The 17,500-nt window shown below is 43.1% G+C and overlaps 1 protein-coding gene and 1 long non-coding RNA gene across 3 annotated transcripts in view; both read right to left on the bottom strand.

Annotated features, from left to right (window-relative positions):
* LOC126990828 (uncharacterized) overlaps positions 1-17,500 on the bottom strand; it is a 191,875-nt gene that overhangs the window by 58,657 nt on the left and 115,718 nt on the right. The window lies entirely within an intron of this gene.
* LOC126990838 (uncharacterized) lies at positions 9,921-10,883 on the bottom strand. The gene is made up of 2 exons (XR_007744859.1): positions 10,332-10,883; positions 9,921-10,181 (listed from the first exon to the last, which is right to left on the bottom strand). It is a non-coding gene; the product is annotated as an uncharacterized LOC126990838 (long non-coding RNA).

Here is a 17,500-nt window from a genome sequence, read left to right as displayed (position 1 = left end):
TGCTCTATGCTATCATTCATAATTTGGCCCATACTTTTGGCGTCAACTGTACGTTCTTTTTTGTTAATTTCCTTTCCTTTTTTTTATTTTATTGGCCACATGCACGCGCAGGGTTAGTGTTTACAGTGGGGGAAGGCCTATGCCCCTTTTTTTTCTTCTTTTTATTGAGTGACTACGAACCAGGGTGGACGAATTTGTGACGGTGGGAGTTTTTTGTCCCTTTCTCTTTTCAAGGTAACACTGAGGAAAAAAAAAGGAAAAGGAAAATGTGCCGAGATGGAGACTGACTTTAATATTTGGATATAAAAGAAAACAAGGAGGAAAAAAAAGGGTATCGGCAATTTACTTTTAGGGTTGAACTCGCAGGTAAACAAGGTAAACAAGACGGGCCAGGAAGTTATCCACAGGTAAGGAGAGGAAAACACAGGAAAATGTGCCGAGATGGAGACTGACTTTAATGTTTGGATATAAAAGAAAACAAGGAGGAAAAAAAAGGGTATCGGCAATTTACTTTTAGGGTTGAACTCGCAGGTAAACAAGGTAAACAAGACGGGCCAGGTAGTTATCCACAGGTAAGGAGAGGAAAACACAGGAAAAGGTGCCGAGATAAAAACTGACTATTAAATGTTTGAGTATCTATGGAAACAAGTGTAAACATGTAAATATTACTCCTAAATATCTATCCGTTTCCACTTCCTCTCCTTCTATCAGTATAAGGTATCGGTAGTTTGCTTCTATGGTTAAACTCCCAAGTAAACAAGATAAACAAGAGATATAAGATAAACGAAAGAAAGAAAGAAAAAGAAAGAAAGAAAAGAAAAAAAAGTTAAACAAGAGGAATTAAAGGCTGTACCAAAACGAAGAGGGGCCATTAAATTTAGGTTGGAGTGACGATGTGCCTGGCTAAGAAAACATTGTACAAGTAATTCATTTCTTAAGAGTTAGGGCGTCAGGTTACAATTACACACAAAAAAAGATAAAAATAAAATAAATAAATACAAGCAAAAAGAAAATGTGCCTGAACGAAAGGTGACTGTTACATCTTACATAGAATTAGCACCTTCATGTAAACGGAAAATGAGCAAACAAAAGAAGGTTAAAATAAAATAAATTAATAAAGCAGAAAAAAACTGTGCCTGAACGAGAGGTGACTCATGTAAACTCATGTAAACGGAAAATGGGAAAAATTAACAAACAGGTATTAATCTAACAGTATTGCCAATCACGACAGGTAAGCCTCTAACAGTATTACCAAGTGATTGCGAAGGAAACAAACACCCTTAAAGCAACGCAGAAAAAATGAATTACAAACCAAAATAAACAGATTCACAATAAACGTCACTTGCCTTGCTCTTTATCACCACCACCAACAACACCACCACCACAAGCACCACCACCACCCAGACCGGTCCTTGTCGTGTCCACCCCCCGCCCCCCTCGACACCAAGCTCCACCTGTGTCTAGCGAGGCTCCAAGCTCCCGTGTCCCATTTCACGCTAACAAGCCCCAAGGGAGATGGACGGGGCATTCTGTATCTCCTGGCGTCCCTCACGAAGCCCTGTACCCAGCCCTAGAGATTGGTAGATAGATGGATAGATAAATAGACAGAGTTGGATAGATTAGTAGATAGATAGATATATAGATAGAGCATTATTGATGAATATGAAAATAGATAGAATGACTGATTGATGGATATAAGATTGAACTATTGACTGGATAGATGAATGGAAGGATTACCTGATGGATAGATAAAATGAAAGAATTAGAGAGAATGAATGAGAGATATGTAAATAGATAAACTGCTGTATATAGTTATTGATAGATAGACAATTATGAACAGAATGGATAGAAAGAATCAGACAAAAGGAAAGAAAAAAAAAGATAGATATGTAAATAGCTAGATTAACTGATAGATATAAAGACAGAGGTGTGGATAGATCTCACTGCTAGGTGGGCTCGACGCAATAGAATATTATAAAAACAAGAAAATGAAGAAAAAATAAATGAAACAAATAAATGAACATACACATTAGTAAACAAAAATAACCTCTTCAATGCGTGGGTCTTACACATACACGCCTCGTTAATTATTAGTGTGTGTGTGTGTGTGTGTGTGTGTGTGTGTGTGTGTGTGTGTGTGCGAGGGGTGTCACGGTAGGTGGATATTTGGGCCACACATACACACGCACGCACGCACACACCACCACCACCACCATTGCCACCCTTCACCTCCACCACCACCACCACCACCACCACCACCTTCCCTACCTCCATTAAACTCCCCTCCTCCCCCACCTCCAATACTCATCACCATCCTCTTCCCTTCACCACCACCACCACCACCACCCCCATCCACCACCCTTATCAACAACATCACCTCCACTCATTACCTTCATCACTACCATCTCCACCTCCATTCGTACCTCTTCTAACACCCCTCATCCACCATCATCCACCACCTCCACCTACGCTCTCTATGCCTTCCCTCACCACCATCACCACCAACAACTCTTCCACCCCTCCACTAACACCACTACCCATCTCACGATACTTCCCACGCACCTCCCTCTTCCACCCCCACCACCACCACCACCTCCCTCACCTGGGCGTCAAAAAGGGCAGGTAACACGGCCTCACCCCACCTGCCGGGCTTAATTACATCTGGTGCACCCACTCAGCATAATGAAAGTACAGGTAGGTATTCAGTCACGGCCCAGGGGAGCGAAATAGGTGAGTAAATGAACAAATAGATATATGAGTAAGTAAATAAGAATGTGAAAGTAAATGTATACAGCTAATATCATCAACCAAAATAATAGTAAAAATTTAATACAATAATAATAAGAAGAAGAAGAGGAAGAAGAGGAAGAAGAAGAAACAGAAGAAGGAAAAGAAGAACAACAAGAAGAACAAGAACAAGCAGAAGACGAAGAAGAAGAAAAATAACAACAACAACAACAACAAGAAAAAGATTAAAAAGAGGAAAACAATCCAAGGAAGTAAAAAGCAAGAAGATGAAGAAGAAAAGAAGAACAGCAAGAAGAATGAGAAAAAAATGAACAACAACAACAACAACAACAACAACCCCTTCCCTTCTTGGATAGACAGTTTCTTATACACACACACACACACACACACACACACACACCAAAAAAAAAAAAAACCGGGGAGGAAATTACCCCCCCCCACACACACACACCCTTACCCCTACCCCCCACACACACACACCCTTACCCCCCAACCCCCCTCACACACATACAAGCACACTATTCAAGCACAACAAAGATACAGTGACCACGGCCGCGCCCCCAACACCGTCACCCATGAACACCGTGTGACGCTTCCAACCTCATGACGACGAGCTTAAAATACTAACAAACCTCACCCCAGAAGCACTCCGCCTCCTCACCGACCAATTCTTCTTTTTTTTTTTTTTACAACAAAGGAGATAGCTCAAGGGCAGGCAGGGTGTTAGCACGGAAGCACAGTTTTTAAGGACAATAGGGGGCATTCCATCAGGTCCATAAGCCTTCTGAGAGTTGAGGCCAGAGAGGGCATAGAAAACATCATTAGTCTGTTGGTAGTGAAACGTAAGTGGTTTCTATCCGATTCTCCTTTCCCTTAACCTTTCTCTTATATGCCATCGTAAACAAGGGATTAAACGGCCATATTCGTTCTTAATCCCACAAACAAAGGATTAAACGCCCATATTCGTTCTTAATCCCACAAACAAGGGATTAAACGGCTATATTCGTTCTTAATCCCACAAACAAGGGATTAAACGGCCATATTCGTTCTTAATCCCACAAACAAGGGATTAAACGGCCATATTCGTTCTTAATCCCACAAACAAAGGATTAAACGGCTATATTCGTTCTTAATCCCACAAACAAGGGATTAAACGGCTATATTCGTTCTTAATCCCACAAACAAGGGATTAAACGGCTATATTCGTTCTTAATCCCACAAACAAAGGATTAAACGCCCATATTCGTTCTCAATCCCACAAACAAGGGATTAAACGGCTATATTCGTTCTTAATCCCACAAACAAAGGATTAAACGGCTATATTCGTTCTTAATCCCACAAACAAAGGATTAAACGGCTATATTCGTTCTTAATCCCACAAACAAAGGATTAAACGCCCATATTCGTTCTTAATCCCACAAACAAAGGATTAAACGGCTATATTCGTTCTTAATCCCACAAACAAAGGATTAAACGGCTATATTCGTTCTTAATCCCACAAACAAAGGATTAAACGGCTATATTCGTTCTTAATCCCACAAACAAGGGATTAAACGGCTATATTCGTTCTTAATCCCACAAACAAGGGATTAAACGGCTATATTCGTTCTTAATCCCACAAACAAAGGATTAAACGCCCATATTCGTTCTTAATCCCACAAACAAAGGATTAAACGGCTATATTCGTTCTTAATCCCACAAACAAAGGATTAAACGGCTATATTCGTTCTTAATCCCACAAACAAGGGATTAAACGGCAAAATACGTTCTTAATCCCACAAACAAGGGATTAAACGGCAAAATACGTTCTTAATCCCACAAACAAGGGATTAAACGGCTATATTCGTTCTTAATCCCACAAACAAGGGATTAAACGGCTATATTCGTTTTTAATCCCACAAACAAGGGATTAAACGGCTATATTCGTTTTTAATCACACAAACAAAGGATTAAACGGCTATATTCGTTTTTAATCCCACAAACAAAGGATTAAACGGCTATATTCGTTCTTAATCCCACAAACAAAGGATTAAACGGCTATATTCGTTCTTAATCCCACAAACAAGGGATTAAACGGCTATATTCGTTCTTAATCCCACAAACAAGGGATTAAACGGCTATATTCGTTCTTAATCCCACAAACAAGGGATTAAACGGCCATATACGTTCTTAATTCCACAAACAAGGGATTAAACGGCAAAATACGTTCTTAATCCCACGTATCTTCGTATCCATACAATTCCGGGCTCTATTTGCAGTGCTTTGTGCGTTGCTCGGCTGTTGAAACCATCCCCTTCCTTCCTCCCTTCCACCGCCGACCCACGCGAGGTATTACACATCCATACAACACGATCCAACCCTCTTTTCTATGCAACACTTCCAGGATTCCACTTCCCACCTGCTTAGCTCAATCCACTTTCCCTGCGATCCTCCACTTCTCTCACCCTTGACTTTTCCGATCAGCGCCGCCCCAGACAAGACATTCCACATCCATTTATCAAAGCCAAGCCCGAAATAGCCACGCGGAGAGCCCTCGCCTGCTCCCCACATCGCTAGCTTTCTCTCTTTTTGACGGAGCTGATGTCGGGCGAAGGGCCATATTTTTAAGCATTTCTGCGCCCAAGAACACGTAATTTACTAGTCTTTCGTGGGAGTTCAGGGCATTTCCAGGGGTACTTTTATGACCCTGGTGGTAGTCTGAGCCTTCTTCTGTACCGTGAACCTAAAAGAACACTCATTAAAACTCGATTAACCTCCTTTTTGGCCTCTGGAAATGGTTGGGGTGAGGGGTGGGAGCGTCTGACAATACCAACCCCAGCCCTTTTCCAAACCCCCCCCAATGCCTTCAAGAACAGTCCCACACATCTCCATACCCTTTCAGTCCCTTCTAGCCTCTTCCAACCCCATCCAGCCCTTCCAGTCCCCCTCCAATCCCTTCCAGACACATTCTAACCTTTTGCAACCCCTTCCAGCCCCCTTCAGCACTTTTTCTTCCCCCTAGCCCCTTCCATCCCTTTCCAGACCCCTTCTAGACTCCTTCCAACCCCTTTCAGTTCCCTCAAGCCCCCTTCCAATCTCTTTCAGCCCCCTTAAGCGCCTTCCAACTCAATCCATCCCCTTCCAGACCCCCTCAACCCCTTTCAACGCCTTTCAGCTACCATCCAGTCCCTTCCAACCCCTTCCAACACCCTCCACCTCCTTCCAATCCTCTAGAGGCCCCCTTTAGACCTTTCCAACTCCTTTCAGTCCCTTCCAGTCCCCTTCAGCCCCTTCTATTCCATTCCAGCCCCTTTCAGTCCATTTTCAGCCCCTTCCAACACCCTCTCAGTCCCTTTCAGTCCCCTTCATTCCCTTCTACTCCATTCCAGCCCCTTTCAGTCCATTTCAACACCCTCTCAGTCCCTTTCAGCCCCTTCTATTACATTCCAGGCCCTTTCAGTCCCTTTTCAGCCCATTCCAACACCCTCTCAGTCCCCTTCATCCCCTTCTATTACATTCCAGCCCCTTTCAGTCCATTTTCAGCACCTTCCAACACCCTCTCAGTCCCTTTCAGCCCCTTCTACTCCATTCCAGCCCCTTTCAGCCCATTCCAACACCCTCTCAGTCCCCTTCATCCCTTCTACTCCATTCCAGCCCCTTTCAGTCCATTTTCAGCCCATTCCAAAACCCTCTCAGTCCCTTTCAGCCCTTTCTACTCCATTCCAGCCCCTTTCAGTCCCTTTACAGCCCATTCCAACACCCTCTCAGTCCCTTTCAGCCCCTTCTATTACATTCCAGCCCCTTTCAGTCCCTTTACAGCCCATTCCAACACCCTCTCAGTCCCTTTCAGCCCCTTCTATTACATTCCAGCCCCTTTCAGTCCATTTTCAGCCCATTCCAACACCCTCTCAGTCCCTTTCAGCCCCTTCTATTACATTCCAGCCCCTTTCAGTCCATTTTCAGCCCATTCCAACACCCTCTCAGTCCCTTTCAGCCCCTTCTACTCCATTCCAGCCCCTTTCAGTCCATTTTCAGCCCATTCCAACACCCTTTCAGCCCCTTCTATTACATTCCAGCCCCTTTCAGTCCATTTTCACCCCCTTGCAACACCCTCTCAGTCCCTTCAACCCCCTCCAGACCCTGCCTCGTGCCGCTGAGCTAGTTATTCAGGCTCCGAGCATTACCTCCCCCTCCTAATTAACGACGGAATACCTGGAAACTTTGTCGTCCCCGCCGCCACCACCTCATCGGAAGTTCTCACAGGTGATTAGACGTTACTTGGTTTTTCTGTTGTTCTTTTCCTTTCTTCGAGGTTAAAATGAGGAGTAAAGGTGACTTGTGAGTTGCTGTTGTTTTTTTGTGTTTTTTTTACAACAAAGGAGACAGCTCAAGGGCACAAAAAAGTAAACAATAATAAATAAAAAAAAGCCCGCTACTCGCTGCTCCCAAAAAGAATCCAAGGAGGTGGCCGAAAGAGAGGTCAATTTCTGTTGTTGTTGTTGTTGTTGTTGTTGTTGTTGTTGTTGTTGTTGTTGTTGTTTCTTTCTCTAAATCCTGAACGATATAATTTGGTGATTTGAACGTTTGTTATTTTGTTCTTCTTTTCTATCTTCAACATTAACAAGACCTAAGATAGTGACGAACGTGTATGTTATTTATTTATTATTTTGCTCTTCTTTTCTATCTTCAACATTAACAAGACCTTAGATGGTGACGAACGTGTATGTTATCTATTTATTATTTTGTTCTTCTTTTCTATCTTCAACATTAACAAGGCCTCAGATGGTGACGAACGTGTATGTGTTATCTATTTCCTCTCTCCCTAAAACCTTGGCAAGATATAAAACTGTAACTCCAACGTGGATTTCTTCTTCCTTCTCGCTCTACAACCTTAACGAAATTTATAGCATACTTGAACGCTTATTTCCTACTCCTCTTTCTCCAGTCTCAAGATCTAAAAACAGTGACGTGACTTGAACGTGTATTTGTCATTCTTTTTTTTCTCTTTCTCAAACATTAACAAGATTCACGTGAGAGGGTCGCCTTGCACCACGGTACATATGTATACGAGTGTGTTGGCCTCCCCGTCAACGGCTATGTTAATCCTTAAATTACCGAGGAAGGGCGAGGGGCGACAACGAGAACGGTCCACCTTTGTACCTTTCGCTATGAGGATATGTACCTGTGCGTGTTCCCAGGTGAGTAGGAATATGATTAATTACTACTACTACTACTACTACTGATACTACTACTACTACTACTCTCTTCTGGTCACTCCTGTTTCATATTGCAGGAGAAGCGATTACCGGGATATTTATTTTTCTTCTTTGATGTCCTTGAGCTGTTTCCTTTACCATAAAAACTACTACTACAACTACTACTATTACTACTACTACCACTACCACCGCCGCCACACCTTTCTACCACTATCACAAGCCATAACACTAATTTTGATCGCTTTCTCTCGGGGTCAACATACTAAGAGAGTAATATACCTTCACTTGTTAAAACGTCACCACTCCACAAGCCTCACTAGACGCCCCTAATCAGACAAGTGACGACAATGAGATGCTTTTGTGTATAAGTGTGCGTGCTTACCTCTCTGCCTGTCTATCTACCCATCTGTCTGTCTGCTTATCTGTTTGTCTGTCTGTTTGTACCTGTGAATGAATGTACGTATATCTATCTGTTTAGTGATAAATAGGAGTATAATGATAAGATCGGGGGGTCTGTGTTCTTTGTTTGATGTAGTAGCAGTAGTAGTAGTCTTTGTGGGTCCTGTTGTCGGGCCCTGAACTGACACCTTCCCCTTCCACCATCACCTCCACTAGGAAAGGTGAGCATAGGTGAGTTTTTTTTAATTAAAGTGACGCACCTGTTTTTCCACCTGTCCATCTGTCAATCCATCCAATCAGTTAGGCCTAAGCCGCTACACCAGATAACAACAACAACAAAAACAAGAAGAACAACAACACACACACACACACACACACACACACACACACACACACACACACACACACGCACACACAAGTTGAAGTAGTTAATTAGGTAAAGTGATCCTTCCCGCTCACATCGCCTCGTGTTTGCTGTTAATTATTATCATTAGGCCTACACACACACACACACACACACACACACACACACACACACACACACACACACACACACCTGAGCTACCGAGGGACTGCCAGGTATTGTACATATTTCCTGACTCTGTGTGTGTGTGTGTGTGTGTGTGTGTGTGTGTGTTCGTACGCACACACGCACTAAACACATGATTAGTAGCACCGCGCGGAAGTGTTTAATAAAGACTCAAGGGAATCTAAACGACGATGGTGACCTCTCGTGTGTGTGTGTGTGTGTGTGTGTGTGTGTGTGTGTGTGTGTGTGTGTGAGTGTGTGTGTGTTCCTGGTTCGCCGACCCCAAGAACCCACCGATCACAGCAAGACGTGTAATTATGAGTGGTAGTAATAGTAGTAGTAGTAGTAGTAGTAGTAGTAGTAGTAGTAGTAGTAGTAGTAGTAGTAGTGGACAATGGAGTTAAATAAAATAAGTAAAATATAAGTTAAATAAAAATAAGTAAAGAGAAAGACAGATAAAAAATTACATCACGAAACCTAACACACACACACACACACACACACACACACACACACACACACACACACACACACACACACACAGAATAATTTCCCCTCAAAGTTCCCTCGTTACCTTCCCTCCCTCCCTCCCTTCCACTCGACAAACCCCGGCAATACAAACATCACCAGCAGACAAGTTACCGAGGCGACTTTTCTATCATCCCAACAACCACTGAAGGAGAAGAGGAGAGGGAGAGCAAGTATATGGAAGGAGGAATAAAATAGAAGAGTTTAATAAAAAGACTACATTTAGAATCACATGAGAGAGAAAGAAAGAAAGGAAGGACAGGAAAGGGAAGAAGGGGGAGATAATGTGAATGTCATTAGGACCAAATAAAATCTCTTAATGCAAAACTGGAGACTTAATTTGATCAGTCTTCCTTATTAGATTTGCTTATTTGTCTCTCTTTAGATTTGAGTAGCGTCTTCTGGGCATAATTTTTTGTTTTTTTGTTTTGTTTTTCTTTATATAATTTTGTCACCTTGATTAGTCTCTTTTTTACATAATCAACTTTATCTTTGCTTTCCCCAACCTGCATCCCTTCTTTCTTTCTTTCTTTCTTTCTTTCTTTCCGAGTATTATAATTTTTGTTTTTCTTTATATAATTTTGTCACCTTGATTAGTCTCTTTTTTACTTAATCAACTTTATCTTTACCTTTCCCAACCTCCATCCATTCTTTTCTTTCTTTCTTTCTTTCTTTCTTTCTTTCTTTCCGCGTATTATCATTTTTGTTTTTCTTTATATAATTTTGTCACCTTGATTAATCTCTTTTTTTACTTAATCAACTTTATCTTTACCTTTCCCAACCTCCATCCCTTTCTTTTCTTTCTTTCTTTCTTTCTTTCTTTCTTTCTTTCTTTCTTTTCGAGCATTATCATTTTTGTTTTTCTTTATATGATCTGTCACCATGATTTGTCTCTTTTTTACTTAATCAACTTTATCTTTGCCTTTCCCAACCTCCATCCCTTCTTTTCTTTCTTCCTTCCTTCCTTCCTTCCTTCAACTTTTCCTGTCATTCCGTCTCTCCCTCCGTTTCCTCTCTCCCTCCCTTCTTTCCTTCCCTCCATCCCTCTCTTCCTCTCTTATTTCCTTCTTTCTTTCATCTCTAAACTACCACTTGTAATTTTGCCTTCAACAAAAACCTCTAATTTAATCTTCGTTTTGCGTTCCAGTAAGACAAGTATTAGACACGTTTCTCTCACTCCGTTCCTTCCTTCTTTCCTTCCTTCTCTTCCTCCCTCCTTGCATTCAACTATAATCTTTACTTCAGTCTAAAGTTTTGTGTTCAGGTAAGACATGTATTAGGCACATATCCACTTCATCTATCATTCCCTCTTTCCTTCCTTCTTTCTTCCTGAGTTTCTCCTTTCCTTCCTTCCTTCCATCCTCTCTCCCTCGATCCCTCCCTCCTTTCATCCCTAAACTCCCCCCTTATAATCAGTGCATCTCCCGGTATACCTACGAGAGGTTTCCATGGCAACGTTAAGTACTTCGGGACGCTTTGACCTATGATGATGGGGAAATGACAGGCCGGGGATAGCGGTGATCACACACACACACACACACACACACACACACACACACACACACACACACACACAGGGGGAGAGGGAGAGAGAGAGAGAGAGAGTGAGAGAGAGAGAGAGTGAGAGAGAGAGCGCGAGGGAGAGAGAAAGAGGGGGAGGAAAAAGATGAGAGAGAGAGAGAGAGAGAGAGAGAGAGAGAGAGAGAGAGAGAGAGAGAGAGAGAGAGAGAGAGAGAGAGAGAGAGAGAGAGAGAGAGAGAGAGAGAAGACGTTACAGTATTTGAGAGGAGGAAGGAGAAAGTCAAAACGGAAAAGTTACGAATTGGTTGAAGAAAGAAGAAATGATGATAAAGAAAGAGAGATACAAAGAGGGAGATAAAGAAGGGAGAATGGATCCTGCCGCTGCCCTGTTCCCCCTCCGCTCGGGCAGGTTATCGCGGCGGTTCTCGGAGAAGCTCAGGTGTGTGTGATAACTGACCGCTTGCCTGGAAATCGCCGCGCAGGTTTCCCGGAAGCCATCAAGTTTGCAAGGGAACGGAGAGAAAAAACAGTGGAAAACGGCGGGGGTCGCGGCGGGAACCTGACCGGCCGCGTATTTCTCTTCTCTGTACGGGTATGTGGCGCCCGGTTCTGAACAAAGCAGGTTAGGTTAGGTTAGGTTAGGTTAAGTTAGGTTAGGTTTAGTTGGGGTAATGTTAAGGTTAGGTTGGATTAGGTTAGGTTAAGTTAAGTTGGGGTAATGTTAAGGTTAGGTTGGATTAGGTTAAGTTAGGTTAGGTTAGGTTTAGTTTGGGTTAGGTTAGATTGGGTTAAGTTAGGTTAGGTTAGGTTTAGTTTCGGTTAGGTTAGATTGGGTTAAGTTAGGTTAGGTTAGGTTTAGTTGGGGTATGTTAAGACAAGGTTAGATTGGGCTGTTAGGTTTAGTTGGGGTTATGTTAAGGTTAGGTTAGACTGGGCTAAGTTAGGTTAGGTTAGGTTTAGTTGGGGTTATGTTAAGGTTAGGTTAGATTGGGCTAAGTTAGGTTAGGTTAGGTTTAGTTGGGGTTATGTTAAGGTTAGGTTAGACTGGGACTGAGTTTCGAAGGTACAGCCGAACGTCTCACTCAGGAACCACACACCCGTTGAGAGATTTGGAATATGCTGCCCGGCCCACGAACCCGCCAGAAGGGATGGTGTGTACAGGCGCCCCTTACCTTACCTGGCGCCCCTTTGTTCCCTTTGCTTACCCTAAGAGGATCAACAAAGGGGATGAATGGGAGATAAACAAAGGCGATGATGATGAAGTACCTACAGCTAAAAAAAGATCTTAAGATGAGATGGCTCGCTGCAATGGGTACAAGGAGGATAGACACAGGTTTAGGAAGGATATAAGTAAGAATTGGTTTACTATGAGGATGATGGATGAATGGAAGCAATACTATTAGACGGGTCGTTTCTGTACATAGATCGAGGGCATAACGTAAAGGTTGGAATGATGAAACGGAGGTACAAGAGAGAAACGAAGAAGAGAAACAAAATATCGAAGGGAAACACAGGTGGACTTTTCTAATCTTCTAATGTCACCCGTTTTAAAACATTTCTGCGCCCAAGAACACGTAATTTACTAGTCTTTCGTAGGAGTTGTGGGCAGTTTTATGACCCTGGTGGTAGTTTGAGCCTTCCTCTGTACCATGAACCTAAAGAAACACTCATTAGAACCCGACTGACCCCCTCTTTGACCTTTAGAAATAGTTGATGTGAGAAGCGAAAGTGTCTCATAAGATCAGCCTTAGTCCCTTAGTGGTATACAAAACGTTCCATAGAAGAAACTGAACGGAGACGAAATGTATGATACTAAGGCGAGGGAGAAAGGCCAACCCAGAATGATGGCGTGGCTTGGGAATGGAAGGCGAGCGAAAAAGGGCGGGCGACCCAGTATGAACATAGATAGAGGTTGGTATTGTCAAAAGCTCCCATCCCTCACACCAACTATTCCCAAAGGCCAAAAGGGAGGTTAGTCGAGTTCTAATGAGTGTTCTTTTAGGTTCACCGCACAGAAGAAGGCTCAGACTACCACCAGGGTCATAAAAGTACCCCTGGAAATGCCCTAAACTCCCACGAAAGACTAGTAAATTACGTGTTCTTGGGTGCAGAAATGTTTAAAAATACAGCCCAGAGAATTAAGTTAGTCCGGTCATCCTCCCTTGTGATCCACCTTACCCCCGCACGACGCTCCCTCCGCCTGCCCGGCCCCGCCATGCACGGTGCCCGCCGCTCAATAACAAAGGCAGATCGCATAACGCTCCCCTTCCCCGACCTTTGTTCACGGAAGCCGGAAAACCGTAAACGATGGATGGCAACGTAAAAAGACTCAGTAATATCAGACGCACGTTAACAGGCGGAAAATAATGAGACGGATCCCCGCAATTACGTAATCAGACGGATCCCTGTTGTTGTTGAGACATGATCCTGTATTTGTGTGGATGTGAAACTAACGCCAGAGAGCCACAAATGATACGGGTTAACATTGAAAACACGAGGATATTGACGCTAATGAGCAGAAAAGACGAAATAATAAGTGATAAAACGGATCCCTTTAGTGAGATAATAATAATAATAATAATAATAATAATAATAATAATAATAATAATAATAAATGGTATATTCATTTGTAGACGGTCATAAGGCTGAAAATACACAAAAATACCATACAATGAGTTTCAAGTGGTGAGTAAAGAGGGAAGTGGGGAAGGGTGATGTGTGTGTGTGTGTGTGTGTGTGTGTGTGTGTGTGTGTGTGTGTGTGTGTGTGTTGGAGTGGAGGGGTCATGTGATCATCGAGGTGTTAATGACCCTCACAAGCGTCGATATCGCACTAAGCCGATATTTGTCCGTGCGAGTTTTGACCGGGACGAGAATATTGTGGTGTCTTGTGGGTGTAGTGGGGGGAGGGAGGGCGGGTGGGTCTTGTGGGTCTAGTGGGGGGAGGGAGGGCGGATGGGTCTTGTGGGTCTAGTGGGGGGAGGGAGGGCGGGTGGGAGCAGATCTCTATGACGGGGGTTGTGGAGGAGGGACTTGCCGAATTTGCTTAGGTTTGTCTGGTATCGGTCCTGGAGAGAGAGAGAGAGAGAGAGACTGTGTGGGTGTGTGTGGGGAGTCTCTATAACTGAGTATTGGTAGATCTCTAGTGAGTCTGGTGTGTGTGTGTGTGTGTGTGTGTGTGTGTGTGTGTGTGTGTGAGAGAGAGAGAGAGAGAGAGAGAGAGAGAGAGAGAGAGCGGAAATAAGGGACATTCTGGCTAGTTAACTCCCATACATATGCTGACAGTGTTAATCCCACCAGCCAGACACTTATGCAACACTACTACTACTACTACTACTACTACTACTACTACTACTACTACTACTACTATAATCATCATCATCCTCTTATTCCGTCACAACCTACAAAAACACTCACAATCTTCATACTTTCTGATCTTTCCCTGTATTAACTAACTATGTCTTTGCTTATTTGTCTGTCTATATATACACGTTTATTTAAAGACATACAACAAAAACCTTTCATTATTCCTCTATTTCCTCCCTTCGTCCACCACCTTCACCACCACCACCACCATCATCATCATCAACAGCATCACCATCACCAATAACAACAATAACAATAGTAGATACGTAGGTAGGTTGGTAAATGGGTAGGTAAGTAGGTAAATATATTGGTAGGTTAGGTAGACAGGTTAGGTAGGAAGGCGGCGTGGAGACCCTCACAGATTCACTCAATGCATAAGACAACTTCGCTTCCCTCTGATACAGGTAAAGGTGATGGCAGGTATATGTGTTCACCTGTGATTGACCTTTCCACCTGTCCTTCCTCCCTCCCTCCCTGACCCTTCCTCTCTTCCTTGTTTGTCTTCATTCCTTCCTTCAGTGTCTTCTTTCATGTCTTTGTTTTTCCTTCTTAATTTTCTTCCTCCATGGCATTCTTTCTATCTCCTTCCATTTTCATCCTTTCTTCTCTTTCTTTCCCTTCCTCCTCCCATCCTACCTTCCTTTCTCTGTGTCTTTCCTCTTACTTTAATTTTTTCCCTTCCTTCTTTCTTTAATTTCGTTATTTCCTCATTTTTTTTTGTTTGTTTCGTTTCTCCTTCCTTCCTTTTCCTTTCTTTTCTTCCCTTCCTTCCTTTCTTTCTTCCTTAATTTATATACCTTCCCTTACTTTTCTTCTTTTCTATTTTCTCTTGCAATATTCCAGTGTGTGTGTGTGTGTGTGTGTGTGTGTGTGTGTGTGTGTGTGTGTGTGTGTGTGTGTGTGTGTGTACCGCCTCTCCTGCACGCCCCGCTATTTAATAAGTTTAACCACCACACCGAGATACCGTACAAAGAAAGGTTCATATTTCTTATTTCTCTGCACGCGGGAACACATGATCTGGGTCAGTCAATGTCTTGTCTTGTACGTGTGGGGAGGTGACGGTGGTGGTGGTGGTGGTGGTGTGTTGTGGTGAGACAGAAAGGAATATAAAAAAAACACAGAAACACTAAAAAAAAAAAAGTTACATACAGACAATCGAAAATAAACAAGACAAAGAACAAAGAAAGAACAAAGAACAGAAACAAAGACATATATAAACAGACGAGAGAGAGAGAGAGAGAGAGAGAGAGAGAGAATGGCACAGATACATAGACAGACACAGACAGACAGGCGGACAGAAAGACTGAGGAATGAAGAAGAGAGGGAGAGAGAGGGAAAGAGAACAGAAATCAACCCCATCTCCCCCCCTCCCTCCCTCCCCCTAACCACCACCACCACCATCACCATCACCACCATCACCACCACCACCACAATCATGCACTCCCTCACGTCAATTCTAAGAAGCTCCGTTTTTACCGACAACTATTAAATTTCACAAGTGTGTGTGTGTGTGTGTGTGTGTGTGTGTGTGTGTGTGTGAGGCGTTGTGTAATGATAGGGTGGTGCCGGAGGAGGAGGAGGAGGAGGAGGAGGAGGGAAGAGGAGAAAAATTACATGAGGAAATGATATGGATGACGTAAAGGAGGAGAAGGAGGAGGAGAAGAAGAAGCAGCAGCTGGAGGAGGAGGAGGAGGAGGAGGAGGAGGAGGAAGAGGAGGAAGAAGAGGAGGAAGAGGATGGAGAAATAAAGGGTTGAGGATTAGGTTTGAGATAAAGAAGGAAAAATGGGAAGAAGAAGAAGAAGAAGAAGACAAAGGAGAAGAAAAGAGTGAAAGAAATACGTAGTTGAAGAAGAGAGAGAAATAGAAGAACAAGAAGAAGAACAAAAACAAGAAGAACAAGAAGAAGTAGAACAAGGACAAAAGACAAAGAAAAAGAAGAAGAACTGGAGAAACAAACAAAAAAAACAACAACAACACGAAACAAAGGAAGATAAAAAAAAAAAACGATGATATTGAAGAAAAAGAAACAAGAAACAAGAAAAAAATGAGATAAATTAAAGTAGAACAAAATTAAATGATAAAAATACAACATAAACAAAGAGAGAGAGAGAGACGCCGTATAAGTGTGACAAAAATAAGTGTGGTATTAAGTATTTCGCTTCGTCTGTCTGTCTTAATACTTAAAGCAATTAAGTAAACTGTGGTTACTATTATCAGAGCGAGGAACACGTGTACGGAGGAGGAGGAGGAGGAGGAGACAGAGGAGGACAAGGAGGAGGAGAAGGAGACAGAGGAGGAGGAGGAGACAGAGGAGGAGGAGGAGACAGAGGAGGAGGAGACAGAGGAGGACAAGGAGGAGGAGAAGGAGACAGAGGAGGAGGAGACAGGAGGAGACAGAGGAGGACAAGGAGGAGGAGAAGGAGACAGAGGAGGAGGAGGAGACAGAGGAGGAGGAGACAGAGGAGGAGGAGACAGAGGAGGACAAGGAGGAGGAGAAGGAGACAGAGGAGGAGGAGGAGACAGAGGAGGAGGAGACAGAGGAGGACAAGGAGGAGGAGAAGGAGACAGGAGGAGGAGGAGACAGAGGAGGAGGAGACAGAGGAGGAAGTGAACCAGAAATTAGGGATGAAAAGTGGAATTAAAAAGAGAAGGAGAGGAGGAAGAAGAGGAGGAAAATGAGGAAGCAGAACAAAAGAAGAAGGCAAAACGAAAAGGGAAGAAAAGGAAAGGCAAGGAAATGAGAAGGAAGAGGAGGAGGAGGGGAACCAGAAATTAGGGATGAAAAATGGAGAGAAGGGAGGAGAAGTGAAGGAAGGGAGAGGAGGAAGAGGAGGAGGAGGAGGAGGAATATAAGCAGAACAAAAGAAGAATGAATAACGAAAAGAAGAAAGGGAAAGGCAAGAAGGGATGAGAAGGAAGAGGAGGAAGAAGAGGAGGAGGAGGAGGAGGAGGAAAAGAATGAATATAACCAGAATAAAAAGAATGAATAATGGAATAGGAGGAAAAAGGAAGAGAAAAAGACGAAGAAGGAAAGGAAGAGAAGGAGGAGAAGGAAGAAACAAACCAAAAGAAATGTGAATGAATAATGGATTTAGGAAGAGGAGGAGGAGGAGGAGGAGGAGGAAGAAGAGAAAGAAGACAAAGAAGTAGGAAGGAGGAGGTAAAAGGAGAAGAGAGGAGGAAGAGAGGGAGGAAAACCAGGAGGAGGAATTT

The sequence above is a fragment of the Eriocheir sinensis genome, chromosome 6 (genome assembly GCF_024679095.1).
Source record: "Eriocheir sinensis breed Jianghai 21 chromosome 6, ASM2467909v1, whole genome shotgun sequence".
NCBI lineage: Eukaryota > Metazoa > Arthropoda > Malacostraca > Decapoda > Varunidae > Eriocheir > Eriocheir sinensis.
This window is presented reverse-complemented; position numbering and strand designations above follow the sequence as displayed.